Source organism: Nycticebus coucang, chromosome 8 (genome assembly GCF_027406575.1).
Source record: "Nycticebus coucang isolate mNycCou1 chromosome 8, mNycCou1.pri, whole genome shotgun sequence".
NCBI lineage: Eukaryota > Metazoa > Chordata > Mammalia > Primates > Lorisidae > Nycticebus > Nycticebus coucang.
The window spans coordinates 10,816,633-10,823,039 of record NC_069787.1 but is presented as its reverse complement, the minus strand read 5'-3'; the positions used below and the strand labels follow the sequence as shown (position 1 = coordinate 10,823,039).

Below are 6,407 nucleotides of genomic sequence, written 5' to 3'. Positions count from 1 at the left end.
TTAAGTTTGTGGCAATTTGTTACAACAGCTATAGAAAACTAAGACAATAATCATCACAGACCTAATTATCTTCTGCCCATAATGGACAAAGAAGATGGGAATACAGATGGTCTTACTCACGGCAATTCGACTTTTTTACTTTATTATGGTGCCAAAGCAATAGGCAATCGTAGAAACTGTACTTCAGTGCCTGTACAGCCATGCTGCTTTTCACTTTAAGAACAGCGTTCAATAAATTCCAAGAGATGGTCAACATTTTGTTATAAGATGGGCTGCGTATTAAATGATTTTGCCCAACTGTAGGCTACTGCTCTGAGCACATCTAAGGTAGGCCAGGCTAAGCTATGACATCTGGTGGGTGAGTTATATTAAACCCATTTTCAACTTAGGATATTTCTACCTTACAATGGGCTTGTATGTTGAGGAGCATATGTAATCACACCACAAAGATATATATTTGATAAAGTTTAATAAGGAACATTTATGCTAAAGGCAAAGCTCCATTTGGATGTTAAAGCACAGAACCTGAGTTGGTGGCAATCTGAGGACGGAGCCTCCCCCAGGGTAGCCTGCCCCTCAGCTTCTCTGATGAAGCCACTTCAACACTGCTACTGCCAGGATGCCAGCTGCCCCCTCAGGCAGTTCACTTGGCTGTGACTGTTGGAAAGGTTTCTGTACTAAGTGGAATCCATAGCCTTGTAGCTTTTACCCATTGGTTCTCGTTATAGTTCTTGAACTCCTTAGAATCTTTTTTTTCACAGTAGGGCTATGAAGACGTGTACCAAGTCTATCTCCTTTCTCAAGTCCCAAATATGGTTCCTCCAGTCACTCCTCATTTGCCAGGTATGGTCTTTTTTCACCTACATCTCCCTTAAAATGTGTCACTCACAGCCAAACACACAATCCCTTGTAAATAGGGTGCAGGCAACAAAGTTCAATAGCTCCAATACTAGACGTGAGAACTGGATCAGTCACACTGTCTCAGATGGTTAGACTAGAGGTCACAAAGGATTCTTCTAGCCCTAATTTTCCAAGATTATGAGGTGAAAGTACCTATCAATACATTTACTCATCTAACAAATATGTATTGTTTATATACTAATTTTATTATCCTCTGTTCTGGTATTTATAAAGACAACCCAGATCAAAAGTTTTATCACCCAGTTCAACCTTTGCAGGGAATTCTCTGTGGCTCACCATTCCTTTGCTCAGGAAGCAGGCCCTCCAGAAGGGATGGCATCCCACAGTCACAGCGCGAGGTAACCAAATGCTTCCAAGCACCTATTCTCTTCTGAAGAGCCTTCCATGTTCTGGTCTCAGACATTTCCGTCCCATATTTCTATTATGCAGAGAGATATACATACCCATTTTTCCTATTTCAGATCTTAGGCCTGTGATTTAAAGAAAAAGAGACTGTGGAATAATTGAAAGAAAAAATCGAAAGCAGTCTTTATATACCAGGCATTAAAGTGTCACAAACTATGAACGCCTTTGGCCATGAAGTTCACGTATTGGAAATCTAAACATTTCTGAGTAGGGAACTGGTTCAAACATTATTGTCTATCCACGTGGTGAAATCCTATGCAGCCCTAAAAGCCAAAATGTAAATCTTATAAAATGATATATAGGAAGATATAGTGTTAGGGGGAAAAAGCAAGGTACATAACAATGCATACAATATGACACATTTTCTGTATTAAAAAAAAAGTGGATTGGGCGGCGCCTGTGGCTCAGTCGGTAAGGCGCCGGCCCCATATACCGAGGGTGGCGGGTTCAAACCCGGCCCTGGCCAAACTGCAACCAAAAAATAGCCGGGCATTGTGGCGGGCACCTGTGGTCCCAGCTACTCGGGAGGCTGAAGCAAGAGAATCGCTTGAGCCCAGGAGTTGGAGGTTGCTGTGAGCTGTGTGAGGCCACGGCACTCTACCAAGGGCCATAAAGTGAGACTCTGTCTCTACAAAAAAAAAAAAAAAAAGTGGACTGCATATTTTCTTGCATGTCCATAAAATCCAGAAAGATTCAGTAGGGATTGGAAGAAATTGGTTATCTCCAAAGATAGGAATTCGATGGCTGGAGAATGTTGATGGTAGGGAGATTTTACCTGTATACTCTTTTGTGCTTTATGAATAATGAACTATAATAATATACTGCTTAAAAAAGAAAATGTTTTATAATTTTAAAAAATTAATTAGGGGCATTTTTGTGAGATTATCACTCTACCCATAAAAGGACCAGCACTATTCCACAAACAACTGGATACTTGATAATCTGATGATAACTATAATGCTTGTTGTGGACTTTTCTTTGGAAAGTAGAAAGGCAGGAATTGATGGACCCATTTTACATATAAAAAACATAACATGTGAGCCATTAACAGTTTTATCAGTACTTTGGTAATCAAACCTTCACAAGTCCAGATGGAATTCAGTTTTTGGGGTTTTTTTTTTTTTTTTTTTTTTTGTTCATTTGTTTGTTTGCAAAGAGTCTTCATTTTATTTTCTGTTTTTGGAAAGAACATTCATTTTTGAAAAGTTTATTTCACCAAGGACTAACTCTTTGTTGGCCTTCAAATTTAAACTATTCTTTCATGTCTGTCTCAAAAGAGAAAAACAGGAAAACTACATTGCTTCTGTAGTAGTTCCTACTTCTTTAAGCACTCTTGTAGTAGCAACTGATTCAAAATACTGCTTTGTTTCAAAGCATGAAGTTTAGATGTATCTTCACTGATGATGGGAACATTTTCATTTTGTTCCTGAGATATCAGGTCACTTTCACTGTCAGGTAGTATACACAGGCGAGTGTCGTTTTCATAGGTTGGAAAATAATACTCAAGTTGATCCCATGTCTTTCTCTCAGGAAGCAGTGAAGTATGTTTAGTTTCTTGCATGTGATTCCCTAAGTCTGCTTTGGATTTGAACTTTGTGTGGCAGCCATAACATCTACATCTGGTGAACTTGCCTCTGAATAAAATTGACCAGTTTCTCTGGCTGATAGAAATTTAATCCAAGTTCTGATTTTATTTTGAGAAGCTCAAATTCGTGTGCATCCTCCATGTGGCCATATAATTTCTCGATTGCTTCTGCTTGATTTTCACAAAATAAGCAGACAGCAGAGGCAGAGTGTTCTTCCCAATCAGACCAGTCCTCTTCCTGATGGTCTAGCAACTCCCAGTCATCTTCCAGCTGAACTTCTTCCCATGATTTTCCAAGTTCCAAGTAATTGATGACATAAAATCAGTCATATTCTCTGTTCTTAGGATTGATCCTGTGATGCTGTTTTCTCCTCATGTGATCTTTAAGTGTATTTTTGTCCCTAAGGATTATCTCACAGTACAAACTCTGCAAACTGTCAAGCTTTTTCTGTAACACACACAGAAATTCATTGCAATTTACAATGTTGTCTGGCAATCCAATGTTGAAAGCACGTTCTCTGGCCATGTGGTTCAAAAGAGCAGATCTGTTTCCAGGGAATTCTCCGTTGCAAACCATACAAATGCCATGAAAATTGGTATCATTTTGTTCTTGCTGCTGCTGTTCTAGAATTTCTTTCAGTCTTTGTTTCTGAAGCTCCTCTCTAAGAATTCTATCTTCTGGTAAAACTTCACATAACAAAAAATAATTTTCTTGTTCTTCAAATGGAGCTGTGGAATTGATTCTTATCATACTACAGAAATCTGATAGGTTGTTCAGTGAATCTTTCCTTCCAATATAAAATGTACCTTTGGAAATCAGCAACCAACTTGACATCAGCTATGACAAACTTATGCTCAGTAATCATGTGCTTTAGAAGTTTGTCTTGTTCAGCCACAGGAAAATGATCTTCCCAGAAAATACAAGGCACAGATGGAGAACCTTCTGAAGTGCTGGTGCCACCTGGACCTTCTGGCAGGGAAAGCGGCTCTAGGATACTATCCTTACTGTCCTCGTAACCTACACCCCGGACTTCACTGTGGCCTCTACTATCATCTTTCTCCAGTCAGGCAGCAGCCCTTTGGGTCTTGGGAGCAGACATTACTCACCTGAGAACTGGAATTCAGTTTTTATTCTTTTTTTTTTTCTCAACTTTGTGGCTTTAGGAGAACCACTTTTTCTAAACTGAGTGTCATCAGTAAAATAGTGGCCTTGGACTAGGTAGACTTTGAGGTTGATTTCAAGCTCCCACGTTTTATGACGGTTTTAACTTAAGATCAAGAAAGCTAAAACAGTATCTCAGGCCTCTTTTTCTTTTTTTCATGATAACAATTGCCCTAATCTTATCTGTTCCTTGAAGCAAATGAATCAATCTGCTCACAAGAGCTGAGCTTTGTATCCATAACAAAACTTCTGCTCTTCTTGTCACAAAACTTCCAGAGAAAAGGGACGTCAGTGCTGAGCATTTCAAAATGGTATAGAGACCACAGGATAATCTGCTAAACAAAAAGGAAACCTATTAACCAAATCCTTGAAGGCACCTAGAAAGATGAAGCAGTAGATTTTAAGCACCAAGAGTTTCCTGCTCATTTTCAAATGAAGATGTGAAGAAGTTGTGTATCTAATATGCACGCTAATACAAAGGTTCAAAGCAAAATTAAGTTTAGGCCCAAAGAAATAAGAATATAGGTAAGTATTGAATGAAAATAGAAAATCACCTCCATAGTTTAGGTCCTTACTGATGGTCCTTATATTTATAACACTTTTAATTGGGAGAGGGTACCCATGCTACAAAAGTTACAGACGTCACAGAGACAGAAAAGCATTTAATGTTGCAATCCATTAAGTTTGCAATAAAGATTATCATCGCCTAAGTGAGGATATTTAGGTATACAATTGTTATTTGCATCGTGGTGAGGTGGAATAAGTGGTGAGTGGTTCAGAAAAATGATATAATTGGTGTTATTGTCACACAGTTGAATCAATTTCTGGGACAGCTGAGAAGAGCAGAAACTGAAGGAGGAAATTGCTCCAATGGGACCCCGATTAACCAGATCACTTTGCTTCCTCAGCAAGAATTCATTCCACTTTTACTGCTCACCTCCTACGTTCAGCTGCTGTTCACAGGACCAGGAATTCAGAGGTGAATACCACCCATGCAAGGTCCCTGGTCTCATGGAACTCACCCTCTAGTGAGGGACGATAGCAACAAATAGTTCTTTGTTTCCTTTTTCTTTTAAACACAATTTTTGAATGCCTACTAAGGATGAGACACTCTTCTAGGCCCAGAAGACAGTAGTAAACACGACTGAGCCCCTCCTGCCACAGAGCTCACCATTTGGGGGAGGAAGACACCAAACAAGCAAGCAAATAACTCTGGACAGTGCATGTTATGAAGGAAAGACAACAGTCTAGAGCAGCTATTGACTTGAAGGAGGAAGGAAGTATTTCAGAAAGAGAGGTCCAGGGAGGCTTTGATAGGAAGGTGACACTCACCCACCTTCCTATCAAAGCCTGGGAAGACTTAGAAGATTCCACAGGAGGAAACAGTGAGTGTAAAGCCCCGAAGCAGAAACAAGCCTAGAGTGCTGAGCAACTGTAAGAAGGTCTGTGTGGCTATAATGCAGTAATCAGTGGGGCGGGGGGAGAAAGGACACAGGCCAGGGAGGTGGATGGAGCACAGGCCATCAGGGCACTTGAGTCATAGTAAGAAATGGGGTTTATTCGTAAAATATTGGGCAGTTATTAGAGGACTTGAGGGAGGAGGATAATATGTGATCTGCATTTCTAAAAGATGGCTGGCATGGGAAGAATCAACCATTGTGAGAAAGTGTGGATGGAGAGAAACTAGTCAAGAGGCAAGAATAGTAGCATCGTTGAGAGACGACAGAGGCTTAATGTGAGCAGTGGAGGAGCTAAGGCGTGCGTGGATAACAGATACGTTCTGAAGAGAAAGGATACATATAAATCTTGGTGATAGTTAGGATGTGGGGAGTGAAGACACATCAAAGAAGAGTTCTAAAATAATCAAAAATCAAGAAACTTAATTTAAATATGAGTAAGAGGACTCGAGAAGACATTTCTCCAAAGACACACAAATGTTCAGGAAACATATAAAAAGATGCTTAACATCACTCACCATTAGAGAAATGCAAATCAAAACCACAATGAGCTATCACTTCACATTTCTTAGGACGGTCCTATCAAAACCGTCTGGGTGAGAATGTAGAGAAACGGGAACCCTAGTGCACTGTGGTGGGAATATAGAATGTGTAGCTGCTATGGAGAGCAGAATTAGAAATAGAATCACCCCGTGGTCCTGCAATCCCACTTCTGGGTATATATCCAAAAGAATTGAAAGCAGGCTCTCCAAGAGAACACCCATATTCATTATAGCATCATTCACAATAGCCAAGAGGTAGAAGTAACCCAAATGTCCACCAATGGATGAATGGATAGAGAAAGTGTGGTATGTACACACAACTGAATATTATTCAT

General features: G+C 39.9%; 1 pseudogene across 1 annotated transcript; it reads right to left on the bottom strand.

The window, feature by feature from the left end:
- Window positions 1-2,508: 2,508 nt before the first annotated feature.
- LOC128591671 (zinc finger protein 277-like) lies at window positions 2,509-4,011 on the bottom strand (annotated as a pseudogene). The gene has a single exon (XR_008381622.1). The product of XR_008381622.1 is annotated as a zinc finger protein 277-like (transcript).
- Between the last annotated feature and the right edge of the window lie 2,396 nt (window positions 4,012-6,407).